Here is a 21,218-nt window from a genome sequence, read left to right as displayed (position 1 = left end):
TATCCGTTAGAGATTGTAGGTAATATTTCGAGTGAACGTGTGATGTTTTGTCATCTAGAAGTTAACCACATAAGAATTATATGTAAACCTCTACGAAACCAAAAATTCCGACCGCAATGAAAAAATATAAGACGTTATTTTTTTTATTAATTATTTGAGGTGGCCATAATGTTTACACATTTGTCTAATATTTTTTGTTTTTCGTTTTTTCGCACGGAGGTTAACCAATGTGCAACTCTGAAAAAAATGAAGCAAAAAGCTGTATGTGTTATTAAAATAGCATGACAACGTTTAGTAATAATATATATAAGTAGTGGTGGTAAAACACAGAAGTATATACGGAAACCTTGTGACATTGCCCTCTCGAAATAGTCGCACGCGTGTATCGATTTTTCTAGTTAGTGAAGATTACATGGTACGCAAAAATTAAAAAGAAGTAGACATATTTATAATTGATTCCAGTTCTAATGTATATTAAACATAATATAAAACCGTTAATATTTATTCATTAGAAAAAAATGGGATGGGTAGTATTTCTACATTATCGTTATTTCGCGTGAGAACTTCACTGGGCATTTCTCAAGATCTGCACGATGACTCACGTTGTGGAGTCATTATAGATGTGACTCACCTCCCCGCCAGCGGCGTAGCTACCTAGGGGCTACGCGGGGCAGTGCCCCGGAGCCCTCAAGCTCAGGGGGCCCTCGAATCCTTACCAGAAATCTCGATCGAACTGAACTTTTGGAAATTTCTCCTATTTTTAAAATAAATATGACAGGTTGCAACTTGCAACCCCACTTTAATCATGACAATTCAGTTGAGAGAAATTCAAAAGTTATGCCTAGGGAATTCCCCTAAATTCTTTCTGTAGGTTGGCAGTGTTGTCAATTTGACGGATAGTGATATTATGTGCGTCATTCCCCAACGACACTTGTAGCGTATTAAAATATGGATAAAAAAAAGAAACCCAGTGTTGCATTTAAACACAAACAACGCCAAGACAGAGAAGATAGTAAACAAAAATTGCCCAAAATTGACAAGTTTTTTAGTCAGCCTTCTGCAAGTACATCTGGCCAAAATATTTATATTGATAGTGACTCAAATAATGTGGTAACTGCAGTGTTGGTTGAGAAGCCTACTGAAGAAGATTCGACAATTATTGCAGTTGGAGATACCTCCGCCGCCGATCATGTGAACGTGGATGATGTTTGCATGACACACATAAGAGCAGAGGGTTTGGAAGAACCACAGACCTCTACATTTTTCGAAAATGTGTACGACAAATCTTTTTATGACTTGGGAAACTTCACGAACAAAATATTAAGTGATAACGAAAAACGTCAAATTCTTGATATGGGGCCTTTACAGCCTTCAGAACCTTTTCCAACAGACATCAACCAGAACAATAGGTCTTTTTCAAAATCGTACTATTTTTCGTGTTCTAAATATGGGCCAGTTAATCGTTTTTGGTTGTGTTATTCCAAAATACTAGACGCTGCCTATTGTCAACCCTGCTGGTTATTTGCTTCACAAAGGAATAATGTTTGGTGTTCGGGAATTCGAGATTGGAAGCATTTATCAGAAAGAAAACAACACAGTTGTTCGAACGGCCATTCGGAAGCATATGCTGTGTATGAATTTTGGAAAAAAAACGATACTAATACTATCGACAAGGAACTTGAAGATGAAATTCGCAAAGAAGCATCATTTTGGAAAATGGTTCTTCAAAGGTTATGCGATATCATACTTACCCTAGCAAAGAGTTCTTTGGCTTTGAGAGGACATCAAGAAAACTTAAGTCAGGAAGGATACCACGGAAATTCTCTGTCCTTTGTAGAGCTTGTCGCTCGATATTATCACATTTTGCAGCAAGTTTTGGATATGCCCAAAGGTAATAATAATTATTTCTAAGTTTTTTTATCGGTTTATTTTGTTTATAATTATTAACTGTTTAACTTGACTTGACTTTTTGAAATTGTGTTTTTTATGTTTTTAGGATCTACAATATATCTGAGTGCAACAATTCAAAATGAAATGATTTAGATCTTGGGGACCAAACTCGAAACCCATCTACTAGAACAAATTAGAGCGTCACCATTTTTTGCCATCATAATGGATACGACACAGGACATATCGAAGGTAGATCAGCTAAGCATTGTTGTGAGGTATGCAGTAATAACCAGATCTGAAAATGGACAGCCAATTGATATAGAAGTAAAATAAGTGTTTCTAGACTATGATGGAGCCAGTGTGATGAATGGTGAGTATAATGTGTGGGGCAAGGCTATGATGGAGCCAGTGTGTTGAGTGGTGTGTATAATGTGTGGGGCAAGGCTATGATGGAGCCAGTGTGATGAGTGGTGAGTATAATGTGTGGGGCAAGGCTATGATGGAGCCAGTGTGATGAGTGGTGTGTATAATGTGTGGGGCAAGGCTATGATGGAGCCAGTGTGATGAATGGTGTGTATAATGTGTGGGGCAAGGCTATGATGGAGCCAGTGTGATGAGTGGTGTGTATAATGTGTGGAGCAAGGCTATGATGGAGCCAGTGTGATGAATGGTGTGTATAATGTGTGGGGCAAGGCTATGATGGAGCCAGTGTGATGAGTGGTGTGTATAATGTGTGGGGCAAGGCTATGATGGAGCCAGTGTGATGAATGGTGAGTATAATGTGTGGGGCAAGGCTATGATGGAGCCAGTGTGATGAGTGGTGTGTATAATGTGTGGGGCAAGGCTATGATGGAGCCAGTGTGATGAGTGGTGATTATAATGTGTGGGGCAAGGCTATGATGGAGCCAGTGTGATGAATGGTGAGTATAATGTGTGGGGCAAGGCTATAATGGAGCCAGTGTGATGAGTGGTGTGTATAATGTGTGGGGCAAGGCTATGATGGAGCCAGTGTGATGAATGGTGTGTATAATGTGTGGGGCAAGGCTATGATGGAGCCAGTGTGATGAGTGGTGTGTATAATGTATGGGGCAAGGCTATGATGGAGCCAGTGTGATGACTGGTGAATATAATGTGTGGGGCAAGGCTATGATGGAGCCAGTGTGATGAGTGGTGTGTATAATGTATGGGGCAAGGCTATGATGGAGCCAGTGTGATGAGTGGTGAGTATAATGTGTGGGGCAAGGCTATGATGGAGCCAGTGTGATGAATGGTGAGTATAATGTGTGGGGCAAGGCTATGATGGAGCCAGTGTGTTGAGTGGTGTGTATAATGTGTGGGGCAAGGCTATGATGGAGCCAGTGTGATGACTGGTGAATATAATGTGTGGGGCAAGGCTATGATGGAGCCAGTGTGATGAGTGGTGTGTATAATGTGTGGGGCAAGGCTATGATGGAGCCAGTGTGATGACTGGTGAATATAATGTGTGGGGCAAGGCTATGATGGAGCCAGTGTGATGAGTGGTGTGTATAATGTGTGGGGCAAGGCTATGATGGAGCCAGTGTGATGAATGGTGTGTATAATGTGTGGGGCAAGGCTATGATGGAGCCAGTGTGATGAGTGGTGTGTATAATGTGTGGGGCAAGGCTATGATGGAGCCAGTGTGATGAATGGTGAGTATAATGTGTGGGGCAAGGCTATGATGGAGCCAGTGTGATGAGTGGTGTGTATAATGTGTGGGGCAAGGCTATGATGGAGCCAGTGTGATGAGTGGTGATTATAATGTGTGGGGCAAGGCTATGATGGAGCCAGTGTGATGAATGGTGAGTATAATGTGTGGGGCAAGGCTATAATGGAGCCAGTGTGATGAGTGGTGAGTATAATGTGTGGGGCAAGGCTATGATGGAGCCAGTGTGATGAATGGTGAGTATAATGTGTGGGGCAAGGCTATGATGGAGCCAGTGTGATGAGTGGTGTGTATAATGTGTGGGGCAAGGCTATGATGGAGCCAGTGTGATGAGTGGTGAGTATAATGTGTGGGGCAAGGCTATGATGGAGCCAGTGTGATGAGTGGTGTGTATAATGTGTGGGGCAAGGCTATGATGGAGCCAGTGTGATGAGTGGTGATTATAATGTGTGGGGCAAGGCTATGATGGAGCCAGTGTGATGAATGGTGAGTATAATGTGTGGGGCAAGGCTATAATGGAGCCAGTGTGATGAGTGGTGTGTATAATGTGTGGGGCAAGGCTATGATGGAGCCAGTGTGATGAATGGTGTGTATAATGTGTGGGGCAAGGCTATGATGGAGCCAGTGTGATGAGTGGTGTGTATAATGTATGGGGCAAGGCTATGATGGAGCCAGTGTGATGAGTGGTGTGTATAATGTATGGGGCAAGGCTATGATGGAGCCAGTGTGATGAGTGGTGAGTATAATGTGTGGGGCAAGGCTATGATGGAGCCAGTGTGATGAATGGTGAGTATAATGTGTGGGGCAAGGCTATGATGGAGCCAGTGTGATGAGTGGTGTGTATAATGTGTGGGGCAAGGCTATGATGGAGCCAGTGTGATGAGTGGTGAGTATAATGTGTGGGGCAAGGCTATGATGGAGCCAGTGTGATGAGTGGTGTGTATAATGTGTGGGGCAAGGCTATGATGGAGCCAGTGTGATGAGTGGTGATTATAATGTGTGGGGCAAGGCTATGATGGAGCCAGTGTGATGAATGGTGAGTATAATGTGTGGGGCAAGGCTATAATGGAGCCAGTGTGATGAGTGGTGTGTATAATGTGTGGGGCAAGGCTATGATGGAGCCAGTGTGATGAATGGTGTGTATAATGTGTGGGGCAAGGCTATGATGGAGCCAGTGTGATGAGTGGTGTGTATAATGTGTGGAGCAAGGCTATGATGGAGCCAGTGTGATGAATGGTGTGTATAATGTGTGGGGCAAGGCTATGATGGAGCCAGTGTGATGAGTGGTGTGTATAATGTGTGGGGCAAGGCTATGATGGAGCCAGTGTGATGAGTGGTGTGTATAATGTGTGGGGCAAGGCTATGATGGAGCCAGTGTGATGAGTGGTGTGTATAATGTGTGGGGCAAGGCTATGATGGAGCCAGTGTGATGAATGGTGTGTATAATGTGTGGGGCAAGGCTATGATGGAGCCAGTGTGATGAATGGTGAGTATAATGTGTGGGGCAAGGCTATAATGGAGCCAGTGTGATGAGTGGTGTGTATAATGTGTGGGGCAAGGCTATGATGGAGCCAGTGTGATGAATGGTGTGTATAATGTGTGGGGCAAGGCTATGATGGAGCCAGTGTGATGAGTGGTGTGTATAATGTGTGGAGCAAGGCTATGATGGAGCCAGTGTGATGACTGGTGAATATAATGTGTGGGGCAAGGCTATGATGGAGCCAGTGTGATGAGTGGTGTGTATAATGTGTGGGGCAAGGCTATGATGGAGCCAGTGTGATGAGTGGTGTGTATAATGTGTGGGGCAAGGCTATGATGGAGCCAGTGTGATGAATGGTGAGTATAATGTGTGGGGCAAGGCTATGATGGAGCCAGTGTGATGAGTGGTGTGTATAATGTGTGGGGCAAGGCTATGATGGAGCCAGTGTGATGAGTGGTGATTATAATGTGTGGGGCAAGGCTATGATGGAGCCAGTGTGATGAATGGTGAGTATAATGTGTGGGGCAAGGCTATAATGGAGCCAGTGTGATGAGTGGTGTGTATAATGTGTGGGGCAAGGCTATGATGGAGCCAGTGTGATGAATGGTGTGTATAATGTGTGGGGCAAGGCTATGATGGAGCCAGTGTGATGAATGGTGTGTATAATGTGTGGGGCAAGGCTATGATGGAGCCAGTGTGATGAGTGGTGTGTATAATGTGTGGGGCAAGGCTATGATGGAGCCAGTGTGATGAATGGTGAGTATAATGTGTGGGGCAAGGCTATGATGGAGCCAGTGTGATGAGTGGTGTGTATAATGTGTGGGGCAAGGCTATGATGGAGCCAGTGTGATGAGTGGTGATTATAATGTGTGGGGCAAGGCTATGATGGAGCCAGTGTGATGAATGGTGAGTATAATGTGTGGGGCAAGGCTATAATGGAGCCAGTGTGATGAGTGGTGTGTATAATGTGTGGGGCAAGGCTATGATGGAGCCAGTGTGTTGAGTGGTGTGTATAATGTGTGGGGCAAGGCTATGATGGAGCCAGTGTGATGACTGGTGAATATAATGTGTGGGGCAAGGCTATGATGGAGCCAGTGTGATGAGTGGTGTGTATAATGTGTGGGGCAAGGCTATGATGGAGCCAGTGTGATGAATGGTGAGTATAATGTGTGGGGCAAGGCTATGATGGAGCCAGTGTGATGAGTGGTGTGTATAATGTGTGGGGCAAGGCTATGATGGAGCCAGTGTGATGAGTGGTGATTATAATGTGTGGGGCAAGGCTATGATGGAGCCAGTGTGATGAATGGTGAGTATAATGTGTGGGGCAAGGCTATAATGGAGCCAGTGTGATGAGTGGTGTGTATAATGTGTGGGGCAAGGCTATGATGGAGCCAGTGTGATGAATGGTGTGTATAATGTGTGGGGCAAGGCTATGATGGAGCCAGTGTGATGAATGGTGAGTATAATGTGTGGGGCAAGGCTATAATGGAGCCAGTGTGATGAGTGGTGTGTATAATGTGTGGGGCAAGGCTATGATGGAGCCAGTGTGATGAATGGTGTGTATAATGTGTGGGGCAAGGCTATGATGGAGCCAGTGTGATGAGTGGTGTGTATAATGTGTGGAGCAAGGCTATGATGGAGCCAGTGTGATGACTGGTGAATATAATGTGTGGGGCAAGGCTATGATGGAGCCAGTGTGATGAATGGTGAGTATAATGTGTGGGGCAAGGCTATGATGGAGCCAGTGTGATGAGTGGTGATTATAATGTGTGGGGCAAGGCTATGATGGAGCCAGTGTGATGAATGGTGAGTATAATGTGTGGGGCAAGGCTATAATGGAGCCAGTGTGATGAGTGGTGTGTATAATGTGTGGGGCAAGGCTATGATGGAGCCAGTGTGATGAATGGTGTGTATAATGTGTGGGGCAAGGCTATGATGGAGCCAGTGTGATGAGTGGTGTGTATAATGTGTGGAGCAAGGCTATGATGGAGCCAGTGTGATGAATGGTGTGTATAATGTGTGGGGCAAGGCTATGATGGAGCCAGTGTGATGAGTGGTGTGTATAATGTGTGGGGCAAGGCTATGATGGAGCCAGTGTGATGACTGGTGAATATAATGTGTGGGGCAAGGCTATGATGGAGCCAGTGTGATGAGTGGTGTGTATAATGTGTGGGGCAAGGCTATGATGGAGCCAGTGTGATGAGTGGTGATTATAATGTGTGGGGCAAGGCTATGATGGAGCCAGTGTGATGAATGGTGAGTATAATGTGTGGGGCAAGGCTATAATGGAGCCAGTGTGATGAGTGGTGTGTATAATGTGTGGGGCAAGGCTATGATGGAGCCAGTGTGATGAGTGGTGTGTATAATGTGTGGAGCAAGGCTATGATGGAGCCAGTGTGATGAGTGGTGTGTATAATGTGTGGGGCAAGGCTATGATGGAGCCAGTGTGATGAATGGTGTGTATAATGTGTGGGGCAAGGCTATGATGGAGCCAGTGTGATGAATGGTGAGTATAATGTGTGGGGCAAGGCTATGATGGAGCCAGTGTGATGAGTGGTGTGTATAATGTGTGGGGCAAGGCTATGATGGAGCCAGTGTGATGAGTGGTGATTATAATGTGTGGGGCAAGGCTATGATGGAGCCAGTGTGATGAATGGTGAGTATAATGTGTGGGGCAAGGCTATAATGGAGCCAGTGTGATGAGTGGTGTGTATAATGTGTGGGGCAAGGCTATGATGGAGCCAGTGTGATGAGTGGTGTGTATAATGTGTGGAGCAAGGCTATGATGGAGCCAGTGTGATGACTGGTGAATATAATGTGTGGGGCAAGGCTATGATGGAGCCAGTGTGATGAGTGGTGTGTATAATGTATGGGGCAAGGCTATGATGGAGCCAGTGTGATGAGTGGTGAGTATAATGTGTGGGGCAAGGCTATGATGGAGCCAGTGTGATGAATGGTGAGTATAATGTGTGGGGCAAGGCTATGATGGAGCCAGTGTGATGAATGGTGAGTATAATGTGTGGGGCAAGGCTATGATGGAGCCAGTGTGATGACTGGTGAATATAATGTGTGGGGCAAGGCTATGATGGAGCCAGTGTGATGAGTGGTGAGTATAATGTGTGGGGCAAGGCTATGATGGAGCCAGTGTGATGAATGGTGAGTATAATGTGTGGGGCAAGGCTATGATGGAGCCAGTGTGATGAGTGGTGTGTATAATGTGTGGGGCAAGGCTATGATGGAGCCAGTGTGATGAGTGGTGATTATAATGTGTGGGGCAAGGCTATGATGGAGCCAGTGTGATGAATGGTGAGTATAATGTGTGGGGCAAGGCTATAATGGAGCCAGTGTGATGAGTGGTGTGTATAATGTGTGGGGCAAGGCTATGATGGAGCCAGTGTGATGAATGGTGTGTATAATGTGTGGGGCAAGGCTATGATGGAGCCAGTGTGATGAGTGGTGTGTATAATGTGTGGAGCAAGGCTATGATGGAGCCAGTGTGATGAATGGTGTGTATAATGTGTGGGGCAAGGCTATGATGGAGCCAGTGTGATGAGTGGTGTGTATAATGTGTGGGGCAAGGCTATGATGGAGCCAGTGTGATGAGTGGTGTGTATAATGTGTGGGGCAAGGCTATGATGGAGCCAGTGTGATGAGTGGTGTGTATAATGTGTGGGGCAAGGCTATGATGGAGCCAGTGTGATGAGTGGTGATTATAATGTGTGGGGCAAGGCTATGATGGAGCCAGTGTGATGAATGGTGAGTATAATGTGTGGGGCAAGGCTATAATGGAGCCAGTGTGATGAGTGGTGTGTATAATGTGTGGGGCAAGGCTATGATGGAGCCAGTGTGATGAATGGTGTGTATAATGTGTGGGGCAAGGCTATGATGGAGCCAGTGTGATGAGTGGTGTGTATAATGTGTGGAGCAAGGCTATGATGGAGCCAGTGTGATGACTGGTGAATATAATGTGTGGAGCAAGGCTATGATGGAGCCAGTGTGATGACTGGTGAATATAATGTGTGGGGCAAGGCTATGATGGAGCCAGTGTGATGAGTGGTGTGTATAATGTATGGGGCAAGGCTATGATGGAGCCAGTGTGATGAGTGGTGAGTATAATGTGTGGGGCAAGGCTATGATGGAGCCAGTGTGATGAGTGGTGAGTATAATGTGTGGGGCAAGGCTATGATGGAGCCAGTGTGATGAATGGTGAGTATAATGTGTGGGGCAAGGCTATGATGGAGCCAGTGTGATGAGTGGTGTGTATAATGTGTGGGGCAAGGCTATGATGGAGCCAGTGTGATGAGTGGTGATTATAATGTGTGGGGCAAGGCTATGATGGAGCCAGTGTGATGAATGGTGAGTATAATGTGTGGGGCAAGGCTATGATGGAGCCAGTGTGATGAGTGGTGTGTATAATGTGTGGGGCAAGGCTATGATGGAGCCAGTGTGATGAGTGGTGTGTATAATGTGTGGAGCAAGGCTATGATGGAGCCAGTGTGATGAATGGTGTGTATAATGTGTGGGGCAAGGCTATGATGGAGCCAGTGTGATGAGTGGTGATTATAATGTGTGGAGCAAGGCTATGATGGAGCCAGTGTGATGAATGGTGTGTATAATGTGTGGGGCAAGGCTATGATGGAGCCAGTGTGATGAGTGGTGTGTATAATGTGTGGGGCAAGGCTATGATGGAGCCAGTGTGATGAATGGTGAGTATAATGTGTGGGGCAAGGCTATGATGGAGCCAGTGTGATGAGTGGTGTGTATAATGTGTGGGGCAAGGCTATGATGGAGCCAGTGTGATGAGTGGTGTGTATAATGTGTGGAGCAAGGCTATGATGGAGCCAGTGTGATGAATGGTGTGTATAATGTGTGGGGCAAGGCTATGATGGAGCCAGTGTGATGAGTGGTGATTATAATGTGTGGGGCAAGGCTATGATGGAGCCAGTGTGATGAGTGGTGTGTATAATGTGTGGGGCAAGGCTATAATGGAGCCAGTGTGATGAGTGGTGTGTATAATGTGTGGGGCAAGGCTATGATGGAGCCAGTGTGATGAATGGTGTGTATAATGTGTGGGGCAAGGCTATGATGGAGCCAGTGTGATGAGTGGTGAGTATAATGTGTGGGGCAAGGCTATGATGGAGCCAGTGTGATGAATGGTGTGTATAATGTGTGGGGCAAGGCTATGATGGAGCCAGTGTGATGAGTGGTGTGTATAATGTGTGGAGCAAGGCTATGATGGAGCCAGTGTGATGAATGGTGTGTATAATGTGTGGGGCAAGGCTATGATGGAGCCAGTGTGATGAGTGGTGTGTATAATGTGTGGGGCAAGGCTATGATGGAGCCAGTGTGATGAGTGGTGTGTATAATGTGTGGGGCAAGGCTATGATGGAGCCAGTGTGATGAGTGGTGATTATAATGTGTGGGGCAAGGCTATGATGGAGCCAGTGTGATGAATGGTGAGTATAATGTGTGGGGCAAGGCTATAATGGAGCCAGTGTGATGAGTGGTGTGTATAATGTGTGGGGCAAGGCTATGATGGAGCCAGTGTGATGAATGGTGTGTATAATGTGTGGGGCAAGGCTATGATGGAGCCAGTGTGATGAGTGGTGTGTATAATGTGTGGAGCAAGGCTATGATGGAGCCAGTGTGATGACTGGTGAATATAATGTGTGGAGCAAGGCTATGATGGAGCCAGTGTGATGACTGGTGAGTATAATGTGTGGGGCAAGGCTATAATGGAGCCAGTGTGATGAGTGGTGTGTATAATGTGTGGGGCAAGGCTATGATGGAGCCAGTGTGATGAATGGTGTGTATAATGTGTGGGGCAAGGCTATGATGGAGCCAGTGTGATGAGTGGTGTGTATAATGTGTGGAGCAAGGCTATGATGGAGCCAGTGTGATGAATGGTGTGTATAATGTGTGGGGCAAGGCTATGATGGAGCCAGTGTGATGAGTGGTGTGTATAATGTGTGGGGCAAGGCTATAATGGAGCCAGTGTGATGAGTGGTGTGTATAATGTGTGGGGCAAGGCTATGATGGAGCCAGTGTGATGAGTGGTGTGTATAATGTGTGGAGCAAGGCTATGATGGAGCCAGTGTGATGAATGGTGTGTATAATGTGTGGGGCAAGGCTATGATGGAGCCAGTGTGATGAGTGGTGTGTATAATGTGTGGGGCAAGGCTATGATGGAGCCAGTGTGATGAGTGGTGTGTATAATGTGTGGGGCAAGGCTATGATGGAGCCAGTGTGATGAGTGGTGTGTATAATGTGTGGGGCAAGGCTATGATGGAGCCAGTGTGATGAATGGTGTGTATAATGTGTGGGGCAAGGCTATGATGGAGCCAGTGTGATGAATGGTGAGTATAATGTGTGGGGCAAGGCTATAATGGAGCCAGTGTGATGAGTGGTGTGTATAATGTGTGGGGCAAGGCTATGATGGAGCCAGTGTGATGAATGGTGTGTATAATGTGTGGGGCAAGGCTATGATGGAGCCAGTGTGATGAGTGGTGTGTATAATGTGTGGAGCAAGGCTATGATGGAGCCAGTGTGATGACTGGTGAATATAATGTGTGGGGCAAGGCTATGATGGAGCCAGTGTGATGAGTGGTGTGTGTAATGTGTGGGGCAAGGCTATGATGGAGCCAGTGTGATGAGTGGTGATTATAATGTGTGGGGCAAGGCTATGATGGAGCCAGTGTGATGAGTGGTGTGTATAATGTATGGGGCAAGGCTATGATGGAGCCAGTGTGATGAGTGGTGAGTATAATGTGTGGGGCAAGGCTATGATGGAGCCAGTGTGATGAATGGTGAGTATAATGTGTGGGGCAAGGCTATGATGGAGCCAGTGTGATGAATGGTGAGTATAATGTGTGGGGCAAGGCTATGATGGAGCCAGTGTGATGACTGGTGAATATAATGTGTGGGGCAAGGCTATGATGGAGCCAGTGTGATGAGTGGTGAGTATAATGTGTGGGGCAAGGCTATGATGGAGCCAGTGTGATGAATGGTGAGTATAATGTGTGGGGCAAGGCTATGATGGAGCCAGTGTGATGAGTGGTGTGTATAATGTGTGGGGCAAGGCTATGATGGAGCCAGTGTGATGAGTGGTGATTATAATGTGTGGGGCAAGGCTATGATGGAGCCAGTGTGATGAATGGTGAGTATAATGTGTGGGGCAAGGCTATAATGGAGCCAGTGTGATGAGTGGTGTGTATAATGTGTGGGGCAAGGCTATGATGGAGCCAGTGTGATGAATGGTGTGTATAATGTGTGGGGCAAGGCTATGATGGAGCCAGTGTGATGAGTGGTGTGTATAATGTGTGGAGCAAGGCTATGATGGAGCCAGTGTGATGAATGGTGTGTATAATGTGTGGGGCAAGGCTATGATGGAGCCAGTGTGATGAGTGGTGTGTATAATGTGTGGGGCAAGGCTATGATGGAGCCAGTGTGATGAGTGGTGTGTATAATGTGTGGGGCAAGGCTATGATGGAGCCAGTGTGATGAGTGGTGTGTATAATGTGTGGGGCAAGGCTATGATGGAGCCAGTGTGATGAGTGGTGATTATAATGTGTGGGGCAAGGCTATGATGGAGCCAGTGTGATGAATGGTGAGTATAATGTGTGGGGCAAGGCTATAATGGAGCCAGTGTGATGAGTGGTGTGTATAATGTGTGGGGCAAGGCTATGATGGAGCCAGTGTGATGAATGGTGTGTATAATGTGTGGGGCAAGGCTATGATGGAGCCAGTGTGATGAGTGGTGTGTATAATGTGTGGAGCAAGGCTATGATGGAGCCAGTGTGATGACTGGTGAATATAATGTGTGGAGCAAGGCTATGATGGAGCCAGTGTGATGACTGGTGAATATAATGTGTGGGGCAAGGCTATGATGGAGCCAGTGTGATGAGTGGTGTGTATAATGTATGGGGCAAGGCTATGATGGAGCCAGTGTGATGAGTGGTGAGTATAATGTGTGGGGCAAGGCTATGATGGAGCCAGTGTGATGAGTGGTGAGTATAATGTGTGGGGCAAGGCTATGATGGAGCCAGTGTGATGAATGGTGAGTATAATGTGTGGGGCAAGGCTATGATGGAGCCAGTGTGATGAGTGGTGTGTATAATGTGTGGGGCAAGGCTATGATGGAGCCAGTGTGATGAGTGGTGATTATAATGTGTGGGGCAAGGCTATGATGGAGCCAGTGTGATGAATGGTGAGTATAATGTGTGGGGCAAGGCTATGATGGAGCCAGTGTGATGAGTGGTGTGTATAATGTGTGGGGCAAGGCTATGATGGAGCCAGTGTGATGAGTGGTGTGTATAATGTGTGGAGCAAGGCTATGATGGAGCCAGTGTGATGAATGGTGTGTATAATGTGTGGGGCAAGGCTATGATGGAGCCAGTGTGATGAGTGGTGATTATAATGTGTGGAGCAAGGCTATGATGGAGCCAGTGTGATGAATGGTGTGTATAATGTGTGGGGCAAGGCTATGATGGAGCCAGTGTGATGAGTGGTGTGTATAATGTGTGGGGCAAGGCTATGATGGAGCCAGTGTGATGAATGGTGAGTATAATGTGTGGGGCAAGGCTATGATGGAGCCAGTGTGATGAGTGGTGTGTATAATGTGTGGGGCAAGGCTATGATGGAGCCAGTGTGATGGGTGGTGTGTATAATGTGTGGAGCAAGGCTATGATGGAGCCAGTGTGATGAATGGTGTGTATAATGTGTGGGGCAAGGCTATGATGGAGCCAGTGTGATGAGTGGTGATTATAATGTGTGGGGCAAGGCTATGATGGAGCCAGTGTGATGAGTGGTGTGTATAATGTGTGGGGCAAGGCTATAATGGAGCCAGTGTGATGAGTGGTGTGTATAATGTGTGGGGCAAGGCTATGATGGAGCCAGTGTGATGAATGGTGTGTATAATGTGTGGGGCAAGGCTATGATGGAGCCAGTGTGATGAGTGGTGAGTATAATGTGTGGGGCAAGGCTATGATGGAGCCAGTGTGATGAATGGTGTGTATAATGTGTGGGGCAAGGCTATGATGGAGCCAGTGTGATGAGTGGTGTGTATAATGTGTGGAGCAAGGCTATGATGGAGCCAGTGTGATGAATGGTGTGTATAATGTGTGGGGCAAGGCTATGATGGAGCCAGTGTGATGAGTGGTGTGTATAATGTGTGGGGCAAGGCTATGATGGAGCCAGTGTGATGAGTGGTGTGTATAATGTGTGGGGCAAGGCTATGATGGAGCCAGTGTGATGAGTGGTGATTATAATGTGTGGGGCAAGGCTATGATGGAGCCAGTGTGATGAATGGTGAGTATAATGTGTGGGGCAAGGCTATAATGGAGCCAGTGTGATGAGTGGTGTGTATAATGTGTGGGGCAAGGCTATGATGGAGCCAGTGTGATGAATGGTGTGTATAATGTGTGGGGCAAGGCTATGATGGAGCCAGTGTGATGAGTGGTGTGTATAATGTGTGGAGCAAGGCTATGATGGAGCCAGTGTGATGACTGGTGAATATAATGTGTGGAGCAAGGCTATGATGGAGCCAGTGTGATGACTGGTGAATATAATGTGTGGGGCAAGGCTATGATGGAGCCAGTGTGATGAATGGTGTGTATAATGTGTGGGGCAAGGCTATGATGGAGCCAGTGTGATGAGTGGTGTGTATAATGTGTGGAGCAAGGCTATGATGGAGCCAGTGTGATGACTGGTGAATATAATGTGTGGGGCAAGGCTATGATGGAGCCAGTGTGATGAGTGGTGTGTATAATGTATGGGGCAAGGCTATGATGGAGCCAGTGTGATGAGTGGTGAGTATAATGTGTGGGGCAAGGCTATGATGGAGCCAGTGTGATGAATGGTGAGTATAATGTGTGGGGCAAGGCTATGATGGAGCCAGTGTGATGAGTGGTGTGTATAATGTGTGGGGCAAGGCTATGATGGAGCCAGTGTGATGAGTGGTGATTATAATGTGTGGGGCAAGGCTATGATGGAGCCAGTGTGATGAATGGTGAGTATAATGTGTGGGGCAAGGCTATGATGGAGCCAGTGTGATGAGTGGTGTGTATAATGTGTGGGGCAAGGCTATGATGGAGCCAGTGTGATGAGTGGTGTGTATAATGTGTGGAGCAAGGCTATGATGGAGCCAGTGTGATGAATGGTGTGTATAATGTGTGGGGCAAGGCTATGATGGAGCCAGTGTGATGAGTGGTGATTATAATGTGTGGAGCAAGGCTATGATGGAGCCAGTGTGATGAATGGTGTGTATAATGTGTGGGGCAAGGCTATGATGGAGCCAGTGTGATGAGTGGTGTGTATAATGTGTGGGGCAAGGCTATGATGGAGCCAGTGTGATGAATGGTGAGTATAATGTGTGGGGCAAGGCTATGATGGAGCCAGTGTGATGAGTGGTGTGTATAATGTGTGGGGCAAGGCTATGATGGAGCCAGTGTGATGAGTGGTGTGTATAATGTGTGGAGCAAGGCTATGATGGAGCCAGTGTGATGAATGGTGTGTATAATGTGTGGGGCAAGGCTATGATGGAGCCAGTGTGATGAGTGGTGATTATAATGTGTGGGGCAAGGCTATGATGGAGCCAGTGTGATGAGTGGTGTGTATAATGTGTGGGGCAAGGCTATAATGGAGCCAGTGTGATGAGTGGTGTGTATAATGTGTGGGGCAAGGCTATGATGGAGCCAGTGTGATGAATGGTGTGTATAATGTGTGGGGCAAGGCTATGATGGAGCCAGTGTGATGAGTGGTGAGTATAATGTGTGGGGCAAGGCTATGATGGAGCCAGTGTGATGAATGGTGTGTATAATGTGTGGGGCAAGGCTATGATGGAGCCAGTGTGATGAGTGGTGTGTATAATGTGTGGAGCAAGGCTATGATGGAGCCAGTGTGATGAATGGTGTGTATAATGTGTGGGGCAAGGCTATGATGGAGCCAGTGTGATGAGTGGTGTGTATAATGTGTGGAGCAAGGCTATGATGGAGCCAGTGTGATGAGTGGTGAGTATAATGTGTGGGGCAAGGCTATGATGGAGCCAGTGTGATGAATGGTGAGTATAATGTGTGGGGCAAGGCTATGATGGAGCCAGTGTGATGAGTGGTGTGTATAATGTGTGGAGCAAGGCTATGATGGAGCCAGTGTGATGAGTGGTGAGTATAATGTGTGGGGCAAGGCTATGATGGAGCCAGTGTGATGAATGGTGAGTATAATGTATGGGGCAAGGCTATGATGGAGCCAGTGTGATGAGTGGTGTGTATAATGGTGTTCAAAAACATATTAAGGATATCCAGCCTGACGCAGAGACATTGTGCCACTCATTATTTAAATTTGTTGATATATGTGGCGTTAGCAGTTGTGTGGAAATACAGATTTTTTTCGCAACGTTGCAAGATTTGTATAACTTTTTCGGAAACAGCATCAAACGTTGGGATCCACTGTCAAAATTCATTGGCGAATCGGACACCACTCTAAAAAAACTAAATCCGACTAGATGGTCCAGTAGGGTCAATACGATATCTGCAATAAAACTTCGTTATTTTGATATTATTAAAGCATTATAAGAAATAGTTCTAAAGAGTCCTAATAAAGATGAGCGTAGTGAAGCAGAGAGTATTAAAACAAAAATGCTAAATATCGATTTCGTGTTGCTTTGCGAATTCATGCACAGTGTATTGAATGACATCAATTATGCATCCAAAACTTTACAAAAATGCGACATCAATTTGGGCGAGGCGAATAAAGTTTTAGCAGAGACCAAAGCAAAGTTGCAAATTTATAGAAATGATTTCGAATTATTCAAGTGCAAAGCCAGTGAAACTGCAAGAAAATATGGTATTGATACCCATTTTCAAGAAAGGCAAAGAAAAGTTAAAAAACATTTTGATGAATTAGTTGCTGATCACCGATTTCCAAACCGAGAAAGAATATTTATAATTGAGATTTTCAATAATGTACTAGACACAGTAATATCCACAGACATATGAATATTAATAGACTAGAAATTAAGGGTGAGGGGTAAAATCAACTGTTGAAGAACGAAGAGGGTAAAGCTGACTGTGATTCGTCAATAAATCAATCTGATAGTATATAGGCATCTCGCCTTATAATATCACCATTTAGTTCTTAAAAGTAAAATCTGCTTTTGAATGAATAGACATTTTTACATGGGAGCGCAAATTACTCGCCACGTTATGAACAAATTTGCGAAGTCCAAATTCGGCAAAAAAATTTCTTCTATTTTCAGAGTCGAATATTTAGTTTACGTATTTAGTTAAGACACTTTTATAAATGTTCATAATTTACTTCCCAGTAACAACGATGCGCACACTTGAGAATCGCTACATTCGACCAATGGGTTGTCACAACCGCTCTGTTCCTATTAATAATAAAATATTGAAATCTTTAAGAAAATATATAACATTTCACTTTTAAGAAGATAATAGAAAAGTAAAACAACTAAAAAAACAAATGAAATTATATACACACAGCTTTTACCAGCGATTCCTAAGAGTATTTGGAGTAAAAATTTGGACTTCATTTTGCCTTCCGATGACACTTTTTCATTTAAAAACAAAAACATGTTTTTCTATCACACATCGCCACTCAGTATAACCTAGCGCATTACGAGATATGCACTCCTTCTCGTTCCAGCAGTACCGTACATACGAAACAAGCGCGTACCTAACACGCGGTCCGTTGTGACCAAAGATAATATGTGATCGGTGGCGACGTGCGATAGAAAAAATAATATTTTTAATTTTAATAGATAAAAAAAATGTCATCGGACAGCAAAATGACACATACATTTTTCATTCCAAACATGCTCACTGTATCTACATTTTACTTCCAAACATACCAATTTTTCACAATTAATAACCAACCATTTATCCTATATTAAGTGTTGTTTATGAGTTGTGTAAAGTTCAAAACTCGTTTAGTAATAACGCCATTAAAGTGGAATAAATTTAAAAATTATTGGTTTATTATCCTTTATTAATACGACGGAGTTCCAAATGATACTATATGTATTTTATCAAAGCGCAAAAGGCGAAGGCACATCCCTGATTCTTGTGCACGGCTTTGTGTTTCGCGTCCATCGCGTGATAGTATATGTTTCTAAAACTGATCCATATATACGATGTGAATAAGGTTAAAACAAAGTAAAATAATGCTTACCTACGGAATGTAATACGACAATTGGGTTTTCATAGCGCAAGCCACCATTTTGCCGTGTTATTACGTAAAATGAACTCGACCATAGCTTGACGCTAGTTTGCACAAGAATGATGACGTCACATTCTCAAGATTCAAGGGAGGCCATACGCGAGCCCAGCCGGCTCCAATGGAACCGGTATGAGGAGTGGGGAATAATACGCTTTTTATCACTTAGGGCAGGTCTACTAATATTCATATGTCTATGGTAATATCTCAATTAGATACACGTTTTATTGGTATGAGTGCAGTCTGTCATATATTTGATTGTCTAACACCAACATTTTTATTACATGTTGATGAAGCAACTTTATTGCAAAAGTGTGACGAATTCCAAAGAAAATATTCAGATATAATAGGCCCTAGTTTTTCACTTCAATTTATTAATATTTACCATCTAGTTTTACCTCAACTAACTCAAGCATGGACTGTTCACCAATTATGTAAGGAAATAATGAGCAAATATGGAATGTTATTATTCTTTACAATTCCTGTCACTTCTGCAGCAGCTGAAAGGTCATTTAAAAAAAAGTGGGTGTGTCAAGCCTACGCAAGACAGAAGTGAAACTTCTAGTTTCAGCTGATGCTTGGCGTGGCGCAGTTCGCTGGTGTCTGAGAGAGAGGAAAGAAGAGAAGAGAGAGAACGTTCGTGAGCGGCTCCCCCACCTCAACAAGGTTTCACTTCAAAAATGCCACAGCCGAGAATCGAACCTCGCTTAACTGATTGAAAGCCAACCACGCTGAGCACCAACTGTAAGCAAAGCCGCATAAATTGATTATATTATGTAGGTTCTGAAAATATGAGAGCTTGTTATGTTTTATAATGTTACCTACATCACACCCAAAATATAATATATTTTTAAAAATAATGTACAATGTACAGAAATAGAATCCCACACAAGATCGCGTAGTGCGCTCTAGCGAACGGATATTTTATCAGAAGGAGATAGTTTTAATTTTTTTTTCTGTAAATTATTACATATTATCAAAATAAATAAATTAATTAAATAAATGTAATACAATTATCATAATATACGGATTAGATAATAATTTTAATCCAACACAATAACGCAAAGCGCGCTCTAGCGGAGTAATGTTTTATCACAGTGAGATAAGTGTTTTTATTATTTTGCAATATTATTTTCTTTTAAAAAATGTTCTGACCTACTAAAAAATAAGATATTGAATGAAAAAGGCGTTAAAAACAAAAAAATAATGTGCGATGGCCGAGAATCGAACTCGGATCAACTGCTTGGAAGGCAACTATGCTGACCATTACACCACCAACGCCAGTTGTCGGGATGAGCTAAGAAGCATTTATTTGTTACTTCAAAACTTTGACTAGATCAAATGAACTTTAATCGGTGGTGGGGGTACCCGCATTTTCGTTTCGGTCATGAGTCGGTTTTACTCCGGTCCTCGAAATTGCATGACGCGCGTAAAGAAGTTTCACTTCAAAAATAATTAAAAAATATTTAAGAAATAAGATGGGCCAAACTCGACTCCGACATTTATCGCTAATAGCAATTGAAAACAAAACCGCATCAAGCCTGGATTTAAACGAAGTCATTGATACTTTTGCGAAAACTAAAGCTAGGAAAAAATTGTAAATATAATTGTTATTTAGTCAGTTGGTAGGCCCGACCTTTATATAATAAACCCTTGAATCTTCTCTATTTCGTTTTATTAGCCAAACCTACACCAAGTATTAATTGGAATTTATGTTGTTACAGTTTAATATTTTTATTACCTGCCCTGCAGTCTGCAGTGCACAAAAAAGAGCTTAAGTAGCTTAGCATTTTTAAAGTGTTTGTATATTTCATATTTTTATTTGATAAAACCAAATCAGTTTACATAGCAGTGGGGCACCATTTTTTAATTTGCCCCAGGGCCCTTGGTTACCTAGCTACGCCACTGCTCCCCGCTATATCTAAATGCAAGCCAAGCGTACTAACAAGCAACGGACTTTGTTCTATTTGTATAATATACCCGCATCATAAACCTTGGGCCACGAGATGTATTTAAATTGTTGGTGACAACAAAACGTTTAATCGTTAATTGATACTTGGATTTACGCAGCTACCGCCCACATCTAAGTCACCAAGATTCAGCAGCGTACTTCAATATACTATCATTAGAAGTGCGAAGAAGCTCGGCCGATGTACTCTTTCTTCAAATAGCCAGGTCCGTTGTTGATTGCCCAGAACTCCTAGAACAAATACAGATACGAGTTCCTAACAGACGAACCAGATCAAACATGATTCTTAGCCTCCCTCGATGCAACACTAATTCTAATCAGAATTCTTTTATCTATCGTGCGTCCAACACTTTTAACACACACTATTCACAATTTGACATATTTAACTCTGCACCACACTCCTTAAAATCCCACAGACACTCTCTCGATACATTACAATAACAATAACTACATATACCATCCAATACAACCACCACTCTATTAACTCCTCCTGAAATGTAATTTTCCTTAGTAAATATCTCGGAATCACTACTCTTGTATACAATACCTATGTGGAAACCTGTAAATGGTTTAATTATTGTAACTCAATTAGTATTATGATTTTATAAATGTAAACTGTTGGTATCCCAAATAAAATAAAATAAAATCCCTTTACATCACTCAAGTGAACTATACAACTTAGCTGAACCTAAAGGGCTTGTTACAGTGATTTTATATGATCAAGATCTGTGAACTGTCAGTGATTGAAATCGTCAAGTTAATCCAACTATTTGTTCCTGTAGTTCGTACCTGCGGCTAGTTAATTAATATTATAATTATTTCGCATTACGTCCCCAGCGACCTGTTTGCAACATATCTCTAGTTAAACACACAAAAATACAAGTGCTAAGACTATTTATTTCTACTTTTATTTTCAAAATAATCATAATGATAAATATAAAAGTGAATTCACTTCAGTGTGAGCAGCG

This window comes from Hesperophylax consimilis, chromosome 17 (assembly GCF_061612785.1).
Source record: "Hesperophylax consimilis isolate HC1 chromosome 17, BYU_Hcon_1.0, whole genome shotgun sequence".
Classification (NCBI taxonomy): Eukaryota; Metazoa; Arthropoda; class Insecta; order Trichoptera; family Limnephilidae; genus Hesperophylax; species Hesperophylax consimilis.
The sequence above is the reverse complement of the archived record's forward strand: the minus strand, read 5'-3'. Positions refer to the sequence as shown.